This window comes from Bacillus rossius, chromosome 3 (genome assembly GCF_032445375.1).
Source record: "Bacillus rossius redtenbacheri isolate Brsri chromosome 3, Brsri_v3, whole genome shotgun sequence".
Taxonomy (NCBI): Eukaryota; Metazoa; Arthropoda; class Insecta; order Phasmatodea; family Bacillidae; genus Bacillus; species Bacillus rossius.
Genome location: NC_086332.1, coordinates 62,005,622 through 62,018,703, shown reverse-complemented (window position 1 = coordinate 62,018,703; position 13,082 = coordinate 62,005,622). Strand labels below are relative to the sequence as shown.

The window sequence follows — 13,082 nt, the reverse complement described above, 5'->3', positions numbered from 1 at the left end:
ATGTGTTTCACACACAAAAATACATATAAACACAAAACTAATTTTCAAGAAGCTAAGTCGAATATTAAATTAGACACATTCTTCAAAGAGGCTTGCAGAACACAAAACCAATGCAACAATTAACCTTCAAACCAATCTTGTAGAATCAGACTCTGAATAAAGACTAACGTACATGATGCAGTTTTATAAAAACATTTACCGGTTTAAAGAATGCAGTGATGGTGTTTGTTTTGTCATGTATATATTTGTAGGTTTTTTTATGATATGTGCTGGTCCAAGAATTACTTATATAGCCATTTTGCTGCAGTGTAATTTTCTTGTATTGGTTGTATTTAACAGTTTTCAGTCTTGTAAGGTAATTAATTGTTTTATATTAAAACCAGTTATGTTTATATTTTTGAATTAGTATGCAAACATTTTCAACGATAGCATTTTAGACGCATCTGGGTTTTTTACCCATGTGTCTGGTTTTTTTTTTAGGTTATCTAAGTTTTTCATGAATATCAGAGTGGCAGCCCTGGTTACAAGTCGTTTTGTTTATTGTCCTACTTCAAAGTACGCTCAGTGCGCAGTGCGTGCACCGTCTCGTTAAATAATAAAACTAATGAAATTTTAATATTAAAAAGTACATTAATACAAGATATAATATTTATATTTGTGCACCTAACAGCTATGAAAATGCAAATAAATTCTCAGTTGACACTAATAACAGATGTAATCAACATATGGACTTTCTTTTATCGAAAAAAATTAGTAACTAGTGTTTTTATACATTAAAAATTCACGATTTTATCAAAAATAAAAAATAACAAAACAGATAGGTACATTAGAGAGCATACTATATCAATGTTTACGTTTCAAATGTTTCTTCAGATTAGTCGATGATTTATAACTCAGTTTTTGTTTACACAAATTACAATTAGCAAACTCATTATTTTCCGTGAAAAAATTCCACAAATGAAGTCTTTTTCGTGCACTTATCCATTCCTTATTTCACTATAAAAATACTAACTACAAAGCATGACAGCCCGCAACATGGTGATACACGGCCAGGACGAACTGCAGTGAATGTTGAACTGATTGATACTGGTTGTATCAGGTGGGCATGAGAGTATCAGAGGTAGAGAATTACCAGGCGTGATAAATTATGTATCAGATTCTCCTTCCGGTCGCACGGTCTGCGTACACGGAGCTTTGTTGCCTCTTGGGACCGTCTGATACAGAAGTATCAGAGACTTGTAACATGGTACAATGCTGTATCAGTATCAGGTTATGACAGATACCGAAAATTGCTGTAACAACCCACCTCTAGCTGATACTGCCCACGCGGCTGAGGAAAAAAGGAGGGGGCGGTTCTATGACGTCAGAGCTCTGCAGGGGTGGCTTCTTACGCAAAGGGATTCCCGTTTTACGCGGGATATTCGTTGACGAAACGTCCCATAATGCAAGGCTTACAGCTGCATTGCATTCCAGACACAACAACATTGCAAAACAAGTACACTGCAAAATTAGTTTTCAGGGGTTTAGTTTAGTACATACAAACTAGTAATAAAGTTAGTTAACTTGTGGCCTACATAACTCAGTTAATATTATAACAGTGAATTATTCAGTTGGTTTATGTTTCTTGCTGAAAGTCATTAAAGATACTAATTAACTTACATCTCATTCATTATATAAAGAAAAACGATTCTTCAAAAAAAACAAATTTACGCTGCTGAAAGCCTTTAAATAGATACGGGTAAGCCTGAATACTTATTTATCGCTGTTACTACTGATTATTCGTAAAGTTATAAAAAGTAACAATAATAAAGTGAAAATTGGCCACGAATTGTGACTAAACTTGGTGAAATTCCTGTATAGTGTTTGGGAATAAAAATATAATGTTACTTAAATGGAGAGCTTGGTATAAGCGCGTGTAAAATGCCAAAATAACATTCCGTTTTAAGCTCGGCAGCGTTTAACTGAACGTATTTTAGTGGAATGTCATGAAGAATAAAACTGTTAATTTGTTGTTGTGATATGATACAAAGTTACTGGGCTTAACTACTCACGTTATAAACATTTGTAAACAGCATACATTAGGCTAAGTGTGTTTTAAAATTAATTATTATTACCTTAAAACGACAGATAATCATGTCATTTTTAAACATTAGACTACCATGCTTTCAACAACTAATTATATATGACAATAGACGTCCTTTATTTATACGTGTATTTGCATGGACTCATTGGCGTAGATCCTGGGGAGGCAAGCCCCCCGCCACCCTCCTCAAGAATTTAACAGATTTCCGCTCATGTAGCACAAAGGCGTAGCCAGGGGGAGGTTTTAGGGGTTCAAACCCCCGCCTTAGCACCAAATCTTTAATTAATCTCTTATTCATCACTCAAACAAATTTCATATTAAAATTAATAAAAAATTTACCATTACAATATTTAAATTTAAGTACCGAAAACTGCTAAAATAGCACTATTGTACACCTTAAAATCCAAATTTTCCCGGGGGAGGACCCCCCCGCTTTAATACGAGGGGGGGGGGGGGGCACGTTTCTTAACACCCCCCATACACAAATCCTGGCTACGCCAATGATGTAGCATGGTCATTTTCCGGGATAAAGTATGTTAATTAATCAAAAAATGTTTTCAACATTTTTTAACAAAATAAAATAATCTCTTGTATTGTCGCCAAGCTTACCCAAGGAGAATCGGGATTTATTTTAATTTTCTTCCGCGTCACGAACTTGCCCAGGTTTGCAAATGTGCGACGGACTGAGGAAGTCTGCCCGCACTCATTCCCAAACCAAAGTTAAAAAAAGAGAATATTTGGAAACAAAAATAACAGCCGTTTTTGATGAAAGTTGGGGAAAAATATGGAAGAAATGCATTACGGTAGCCCAGTAAGGATTGCAACAATAGTTCGAAAATAATCCCAATGTTACCTTATTTAGCTAAGTTGCAGTTTAATCTTTACTGTAGAAAAATAGCTTATTCGCGAGAAAAAAAATCTGTATAGAAAGTTGGGATGACGGTCCTCATGCCATAAAATTTTGGTTTGGGGGCAGGGGGGACACCGGAGTCTACACACGTGGTTTACACAATTTGATGTAGCCACTGAATATTCTTCCAGACGCGGAACTCAAACGCCAATCTATCCGGATACTCACATGTGCATAACGTAACTTGTGGGCGTTACACAAGGTGTACATACGTGTCAGAGTGGAACAAGTAATAGTTCTGAATTTTAAGCTAAGTATCGTCTCACCAAAAAATACATAAATCAATATATTATTTACGGCTTCCTGACGTTACATCAGGGCCGCAACTAGAGTCTCTGGCACCCGGGGCATGAACGGATTAATTCGCCCCCCCCCCCCCCCTCTTTTTTTGCACATACCACACCAATTAAGCGGGGGATCCGGGGGCCCTCCCACCGAAAAATGGTGCTATTTAAGCATTTTCCATACCTACATGTAACAGTTTCTGTGCTACTGTACCTTCCATGCATGAACCCACTATGTCCATAAAGTAGTCCGTATGATCACTAGACTTGTTCATTAAATATGTTGAGACGTTATATTGTAAATCAGATTAGACATTCCTGGCATGTAATTTAAAAAACTTTTTACCAGTTACCAGTTGTAGTAGGAATTACAATGCAAGCGATTTCGGCGCCCCCACAGCTTAGCGCCCGGGGCGTATGCCCCGCTTGCCCCCCCCCCCCCCCCCCCCCTTCTTGTTGCGGCCCTGCGTTACCTACATAACCGTTTGTCTGCAACAACAGCAAACCAATGATTCATATAAATCTACAGTAACAACATACACATTAAATATATACATAAACACAAACATGCATTTGCATATATATTTATGTAAATTGACAAACAGGCAAAGAAAGTTTATTTACATTTTTATACACATATTAAAGACTTTTATAATAATATATATAATTAGGTAGGTATGTATGTATGCGAAACAAAACGCGAAAGGAACTAGGCTCTGCTGTATTGAAATAAAAATTGTAATATAATATTACAGAGTTTATTTATTGGCTCCAAAGTTACTTATTGAAAATAACCTTCTGTCCCTTGTAGTATTAAACCCAAGAACCATTCACTTGCGTACCATAATAATGGTCCCAGTACCAAACGAATGGCACGACGAAAATTTGGTGCCATCGTATAGTACTGCGATCTCTTGAGTGATTATGGAACTTTAAAGACCGAATGAAGCGGCAGCCGCACCATCTAGGATGCTAAATTAAAACGCTTCTGCTATCTAGCGGTTGAACTATAAACAAACGTATAATTTAGTGTTTAAATTGCAGTAAAGATGCCACATATTCAGTTAATAAAAATTAAGTAATTAAGAATGCAATACAATATATTTTTTCAAAGCAAAGTACAATTTGTTTTCAACGATTTTTTATTTTACAAATTATAACACTCTACTTAATATTTAATAAAAATAACTGTTTGAATATGGAAAATACTTACATTTTAACTCATGATGTAAAGTTATTTAAAATATACTTAAACAAAATTTTTGTTATCTTCGTCGTGCCTTAAACTAATGAGTAAGGAAAATATAGAGCCTTGGTGACGCTTGGCTCAGCTAGGCAGATCTAGTATTTGGATTTTTGTATAGGTACAGGTCGTCCTCTGAGTGGGCAGCCTACATTTGCTGCCTGTTCGAGTGATAGCGATCTGCCTGATTACCTTATTGAAAGCATTAAAGATGCGCTTTGTTAAGTTAATAATTAATGTTGGTAAACGATAAATAACATCACTGATGTGAAAAAGTAACGAAAAAAAGCGTATCCAAATGTATTCGTTACAAGAACAATTAGTACTCGTTATTCTCGTATCGTTACGTTACTCGTACTCGTTACTTCTAATACCTCATAGCATGCTATATTTATTATGTTAGAGCAACGAATCGAGTCGTATTGCGTACGCGTACAGTATAACGTCGGGGCGTCGCAACATTCGTAATTTGTAGAAAACAAACTGCGTAAGTGCATTTTTTTCTTTTCTCTTTTCCATATTTTGAACCAGACTTGTGTTTAAGTCATTCTAAATTTAATTTGATTTAATAAGTAAAGTGTAGAACTACGGAATCTACAAAATTTGCAATGTACGTATTTACTATTTTGAAAATTTTAACCGTGAGCTTACGTTATATCAAAATAACATCGCAATCCATTATGCGTACATTATAATGAAAAAGCAACAAATAGGTGTCGAAAATTATTTATTAACTGTTCTTCTATTACGATATTTCTTTCTTCCCTCCCACGTGAGTTTAGGGAACGCAGCTTCGGCAGCTTGCGCTGCTCTTGTATCCGGCGAGCATAAGCTCTTCGGAGGTTGCGGGGAAAAATAAAATGTGAACGAGTCTTTCAGCACTCGCCAATGATATGAAAACATCTAAAGAGTAAATTAAATCTAAAGAGTAAATAAACTTATTATACGAAACTAGGACACCAAATTTAAAGTAGGATTTTTTAAAACAATACCGTGCGTAATGAATATATTAAACAAATATTCATTTTAGGAAAAAAAAAACTATAAAAAATATTTTTCTTTTTAAAATTTAATTATAATTACCATAGCCGAATTGTCACGTCAAAACAGCCTGTATCGGATGAGACCAGAGGAAGAATGGTTCGTAAAGAAGACAAGGTGCAGTTTCAAGTTTCAAAATTCATGCATTCTTGTTACCGACATGACGCAAACAGACTAGGAAAATTGACTGCAAACAGAACAAACAATGGCCTAAAACTATCAACATTCACCTTGCTTATAGCTGACATCACACCAGAGTTACCCACAAGGAAGGCTTATCCAGCTGGGAAGGTATGTTTCCTTAATATTTTTGACGTGACAACGTCTAATAAATCGATGAACGCCGGCTGCACGCACGTAAAAGTGTCCCGTTACGCACATTGTCCCGTTACGCTGTGTCCCGTTACGCTCATTGTACGCTTGCGCCGCATCTATCTCTCTTCCACTCGATTGGAAAAACCATTGATTTGACTTTTTCGAAGCACATTAGACTTGAAACACTCCCATTCGTTTCCTACTTTTCCTATCATCGTCCTATCCTTAACAGAATAACAAAGATTGGAAGAAGTTAAATAGCAAACATGTATAAAAGTTATAGTTAAAATAATCTCTTCGTTAAAGTAATAAACATATTTGAATTAATGAGTGCAAATAAAAGTAAATTTATCAATTAAATTGTAGATTTCATTTCAATCCTTCTTTGTATCCATACAAAATAGTGATAATTCAATAAAAATGATTCAATTTTATTCATAAAAGTATGCAATCATTTCATCAATGTTTTGTTATGACGTCACGTTAAACTATAGTCCGTAAACCGACTTTACAGACAACAAATTTTTTTTTTATAATAAAGCATGTTACAGGGATAGTGGGATTATGCTAACTAAGCGCTAGTTAGAAAGTTAACTTTCTATTTTATTAAAGTAAAGAAGATTCACTTTTAAATTTTCACATAGTGAATCTTCTTTTGTATGAAAAATATTATTTTTATGATACAACAATGTGTTCGATTTTAGGTACCGATCAACATCAAGAAGATGAATGACCTAATAAAACTTAGGCCATACTTGGTGGGCTATGAGAAATTCTACGATATGATATTATCATGGCCAACAACTGACAGGGAACCGGAAAACGAGCCCAGTGATGATGAGGATTAATCATCATTCATAATAATATTGACTGATTGTTTAATCATTGTTTTTCAGTCCTCATCATTGTTTTTAGAATACTGTTTGATTGTTTTATTAATAAATAACCACTTGTTTTAACCAGTATTTTCGTTTAATTGTATAAATCCTTTATTTTATTTATTTACTGCCTTAATATAAGTGCATACTGATGGTTTAGTGCAAAAACCCGTCATGTAAAAAAATTTCAAAAATTTCTTATATACATATGGGTAATATAAAAATATTTATTTCACCATAACAAACATTCATTTAATGGTTACTTCCAGCAACCAAATTGTATAAAACATTGAAATAAATTTATAGTTACTACAATGTTACTTCATGTTTGGTTTTTAACGGGTTTTTGCACTAAACGATTCAATTATTGTACAGCGGGACTGTGTTTGTTTGCAGGGAAAAAAAACTAAAAAATTTCCAGACCAGTTTTACAAATTATATTTCACTGTTATAAATTACATAATTCATGCTGAACAAACAACATAAGAACACATAAATTTTTTCTTTACCGAAGTTAGATGTTACTGCACATACTGCACGTGTTAATGACACGAAACTACAGTAAACTCGTGGAATAACTTCATGTTGGTGTTAAGAAGACTGCAAGTATTCGATCTACCACTCTGGCTCTGGGGTAGAGAGCCTGCCTTATAACTTGTAGGACCCGGGTTCGCGCACCGGCTCCTCCAAGGCGGATTGCCCACACAAAATGGCGGCAGTTTTATGGTCAGAATACAATCTCTTGCAACAAGTCAGGTTAACAAAGAGACGGTGGGGGGTAAAAAAACTTCTAGGGTGGCTTCCAAATAGAGAGCCCGATTCTTTTCTTGTGCTCCCCTCCCCATGCAGTGGCCATTCCGGGGGTTTCTCCGGGGTCAGCGGAGATTTTGCAAATAATTTTTTTTTTTAGTTTTGTAGCGTTTTAGTTTTTAGCAACTGTAGCATTATCATTCCATCATGTTATAAATAAAGCTCAAACAAACATTTAATTTTTTGTTTGTTTTTGTACATAAAATATTTGATTTTAATGTGTATCAGTCAGTGAGTGGTTGTACACCGATGTGTGTTCAACCATTTATCGGTACATATATATTTTCTTGAAGTATTATTGAGTTAAATTTTAGACACAAACTATTGACCAATACCTTTGTTATTTAGTATTTTAGAGTTTTTCGACGAAAAAATATTTGTAGGCACATGAATTTTATTCCTAAAAATATTATTTCTGAAATGCCACATAGTTTTCAATCAGGAAGATCGTCTTCAACACACACAATATATATAGTGTACCAGTAAAACATACAGATATAAATAAAATATTCTATTTATTATAAAAGGAGCAAAGCCTTTGATACTTTCCAACACAATCTTATGATTAAAAAATTATCAATTTTAGGCCTCATCAAAAAATGCGTGGTATATATATGTTTTAATTATCTTACAAATACATTAGACGCTTTTCAGTCAAATTTGCAAATGCAATTTTATGGTATTAGGTGTTCCGAAAAATAGTAGTTTATCTCAACTACTCTTTAATATTTAATAAATGATATTCCAACTGTAACCAGAATTTATCAAGAAAAGATGCTGATGAAACAAATATAATTGGGAAATATGTTTGTGAAACTATTCAGCAATATCAAATTAATAAACGTCTCTGAATTACGATAGCATTTATTGTATAACCTTTAGTAAAAACAACTAATTCAACTAATCAGAACTATCACATAGTAAGTAATGATATTAAACGTGGTGTTCTCTTTTAAGACGTTTGAGTTATATTGTATGCCAAGCTTTCTTTTCACCAACATGTTGATAATACTATAAGCAACACATGAAGATCTGTAGGTCTTATTAAATTTATAACTTTCTCTGCTTCAACTAATTTTAATTAGAATATAATTTAAAATTTCAGGCATTTAAATTATGCTACATTTGCCATCACCCGGGTTTTTGTGGTCGCAACCCGGGGAGCACCTAGTGTGTAGTGTGTTGTTTCTATGCCGAATATACCAGGTGGGCGCCTGTATAACCCGTGTGTCTAGCCGTTGTTGAAGACACGGGGTGGTAGAGCAGGGTGTGGTTCGTTAGCCCCAGCGTGTTAACTAGGTCCGTAGGCTGTGAGTTGGTTTACAACACACCATATGCGGAGGGTCGGTTGAGGTGATTACTGGTTTGAGTGAAATAATTGATGGCAAGATCCGGTTGGTGGATTTTATTACGCTCTGTGCGTGTCACTTAATTTTGCGATGCCGCAAACACTGTTTACAAAGTACACAATTATATTCGATACATTGCACTAACACTTTACACTTACACGTTCATTAAAATAAAGTACAAGGCAGAGTACCTACTCTGCTTACGCTAATTGTCCACGTTCCCTAGCGGCAGCTATATGTTGTGTCTCGGCTGGAGTCGGCCAATCCCGTAAATTATAATGAAATTGACACTTCACGTGTCCGCTAATTACTAAAGTTTGTAACCGGCAGGCTGTTACACGCGTGGCGACATGAACGCGTCACGGGAGTGAAATGAAAAGCGGCCGGGTTAAGCCCTGCACCGTAAATGGTCTAGGGACTCGCAGATGGTGACTGAAAAGGGTTTTGAAGAATTAAATAATTACCAGTATGACGATCAGTGAGACAAAGGTGATGACACTCCGCGGGACGAACACGTCCGCCCTAGACCGCGAGCCGCGAAGAACTGCCGGGGGAACATGGCGCCAGGGAGGGAGGTCATTGTTCCCTCGCGCCAAAATCTCGAATTTACCGTTATACAATATAAACTGGAAAACTTACGTGCTAATTACATGTCACTCTTATTTTAATTAGATTTAAGGCTACTCTCAACTGGTTCTGTGTCTATTGAATTTGTGGCCACACAATTAGCCGATAAAACATTCAAAAGTGGGGCTCAAGTTCGCGACTGTTCGCTTATTATTCAAACACTCCCCTCGCTGCACATTTTATAATTAATTACGACTATGATGCACTCACGCGGTTTTCCGCTATAATTAAGGGCCCAGGCCGCACGGGAAAGAATTTGCGTTAGCGAATTGGGATGCCCTTAGGGGGCCAACACACACACACTAAGACGCACCATTCCCGGCACTTAACTTTGGGTAATTATACCTGATGAGTTTAATGGGGCTCAATTTTCTAGCATCCTTGCTAGGTGAGTATGTTTAAGTTACAGGGCGCTAGGGCTACTTGCGGGAGGGTGCTTCCTTTGACTCGTGTTGGTTCGGCGAGGGGTGCGTTCCACCAGCGGGGGCCGATACTGGCGGGTGGAGGCCGGGCTTTGTGGCCTTCGGCGGTACGACGTCACATTTATATATAAACTATTTGCATTTTCTATTTATTAGACGTTCAATCAGTGATGCAAATTTTATTATATACATTTTATTACCATTTTTGTTGGTTTAGACATAATATCTCGGTTTGGATTCCAACTTGCAATTACAGAATTAGTGACACTTTTAAAACCATTAGTAACTATAAAATGTGTAAAAAATTATAACTCTTTTTGAATAATCTAGAAACAATCATTGGTAAAAAAAACTTAAGCAAAAAGTTATTTTAAACTTTTGTAATCTACATATTTGTTTTGTATACACCATTTTAGTTTCTGTTCAAGATTTTTGTGAAAACCAAAGTAACCAATTAGTTAATACGAACTGTGTGTTGTGTTGTTTCGTGTTTTGTGTTAATGTGTAACAAACACAATGCTGCCATCTGTGGCGGATGGCCCAAACCAAAGTTCACAAAGACAAAGGAAATATTTATAGTAATAACTGTGCATCTAATTTTAAGAATATGGGGCAGTATTTTAATCAAATTCATAGTCGAAAATCAGGTCAAAAGCTGATTTAATTGTGTTGATTATTTTGTGTCATAATTCGTTTATAGGTTCTGTAAGGCAGAAAAATATGAATTTAAATTAGATCTGACAGTTTAAATGAAGCAGAATAATATGCTACACATAGTAATATTTTTCATTTCTTAATATAAAAAATACTTAAATTTTACCAAGGTTTATTTTTGAAAGACTCCACCAACATTCGATGCACTAGCCTATGTCTCCTCTAGAGCGCCTGTTCTGCTTGACCTGTGCCTTCTATATTACACAAAAATACTTTCCTGCATTTCAGGATCTTAAAAATATATGTAGGATTTAAATAATTTAATACGGATATTAAAAACCTTAATATCTGAGTTTTTTGAGTTATATCACCCTAATAATGAAAACATTACATAAGAAAACCCTTGAATATTAGCGTTGGTATCATTAAATAATGATATGCAATTATTTTAATTATTCCACTGTGGAAAAATGTAAATTCTATGAAGCTAGTTACATTACGATTTTACGAGTAAGGCCGTTTTCCTCATTCCGTAGAATGTATAAGAAATTTTGGCAGAATTCCCCTTTGTCCTTTTAAGTTATAACAGTTTTCCGTTATGGTACTTTTCCGTCGCCTCCGTCAAACAGGAGGAAAAGTGCCATGATGGAAAACTACTTTTTTTTTTTTTTTTACATATCGTAATAAGAATACAGTGCTGCTCCCTATAACACATTTTTGGAAACATTTTTTCTACTAGTGCGCGATCTATGCGGTGATTTGTGATTGCAACTATGACAGTCAGAAGCGTTATCTTTAGGCTTTTAAGTTAATCTGAGAAACAGATAGAGGGATGACAGCGCTACTTACCGAGTATTCTATACAGTACTTCGAGAGCAATGCTGCTGTACTCTTGCATGGAGTGTATAAGAAAATATGGCAGAATTCCGTCTCATTATGGCAGTTTACCGTTATGGTACTTTTCCACTTTTTTCGAAGAAGCCAGGCGTAATACTGCCCCCGAAAAAAATACTAAATCTCGGCTTTGGACCTGATTTTCAACGAGGAATTTCATTAAAATACTGCCCCATCTTGTTAAAATTCGATGCACAGTTATTACTATAAATTTTTCCTTTGTCTCTGTGAACTTTGGTTCAGGCCATCCGCTACAGATGGCAGCATTGTGGTTGTTACACATTTCCGTTCCTTGACTTCCGTTGCATCCACGAAATTACACCAAATGCTGTATACTGAGAGCTAAGATGTTACACATCAAAAAAGAAGACAAATGAATTATGTAAGGAAAATAAAACTATTTTTTTTTAGATTCCTGCGTACCAGAACTCATGATGTGTATGCCACTAACACTTTAAATCAAAATTGCAAGTAACTTCCAAATTCAATAACTCCTAACATAGAAGCTTATACGTTATACGTATATAACATTTGAGTAATTATTTTGTACATAAATATTTTTTTTTAATCGGACTGTTTCTATTCACGTTTTACGGTACAGTTGGTATTCGATTTTTAAATGTGCTTAAAAGAAGGGGGTAGTGCTAAAAAGTGGAAGTAGGGTGGGAGGGTTGTATTTTACAACAAAGGTACGTGTGTCGTCTATTAAATATTCAACCTAACTTAATGCTATACAGTTTGAAGTTCTTGTTTTATTGTCATCGTTGCGATTTCCATATGGAAATAGGCTCGTTTCACTTCTTCTTTTTGTGACCTTTCCTATTTTCAGGACGAACTTTAGCCTCTTATTTAACACTTCCGGAAAACAGTATGGCAGCGGGTCGTTTTGCTGTTCAGTTGAAGACGCTCGCAGGTCAATCAAGTCGCTCTCTCGATTAAGAGTTGTGAGGGCAAATCGTCTGCTGGGTGTTTTGTCAAGATCTTTGCTTCTGAGTCGTTTCTATATACGATACGATATGCTTGAACACTCGCGATTGGGCTTCCGCCAGGAGGCAAATAGTCTCTCCCCCCCTTTTTTTCTTTATTTACCCAGTTCCTGAAGCTCCTTGCCTCCTCTCACGGCCAGATCTTTACCCCAGGCCCATTCCACTCCCGCCAGGAATACTTGCTTCCCTCTTTCCGTTCGTCTCCACTCATGATCCTCCTTCCTCTATACTCTCCCCCCCCCTTATGTTCAACCCGTCTCCCAGCTTCCCCCAGCCCCTATCCATTTAACAGTTTCACCAGACTTTCCACTTCTCTTTTCCTTTGCGATGTGTTCCACCCTAGCTCCTTCTACTTGTTGGCCGTCTTGCGATTTTTAGTACAATCAGGGGCGCAACAACTAAATTTCCAAAGGGGTGGCAATATACCTACTTATAAAGAATCATCGATTCCCCCCTATTGAAGTGGGGGGTCCGGGGGTCCTCCCCCGGGAAAATCTGTATTTCAAGGTGAAAAATGGTGCTATTTAAGCAGTTTTATTATCTAAAAATTGATTACACAGCACTTTCTTTGCCCCCGTTTGCCCCC

The 13,082-nt window shown here is 36.1% G+C and overlaps 1 non-coding gene across 1 annotated transcript; it reads left to right on the top strand.

Moving 5' to 3' along the window:
* The first annotated feature begins 4,553 nt into the window (after window positions 1-4,553).
* On the top strand, window positions 4,554-4,707 carry LOC134531500 (U12 minor spliceosomal RNA). Its single transcript, XR_010075015.1, has one exon. It is a non-coding gene; the product is annotated as a U12 minor spliceosomal RNA (small nuclear RNA).
* The last annotated feature ends 8,375 nt before the right edge of the window (window positions 4,708-13,082 follow it).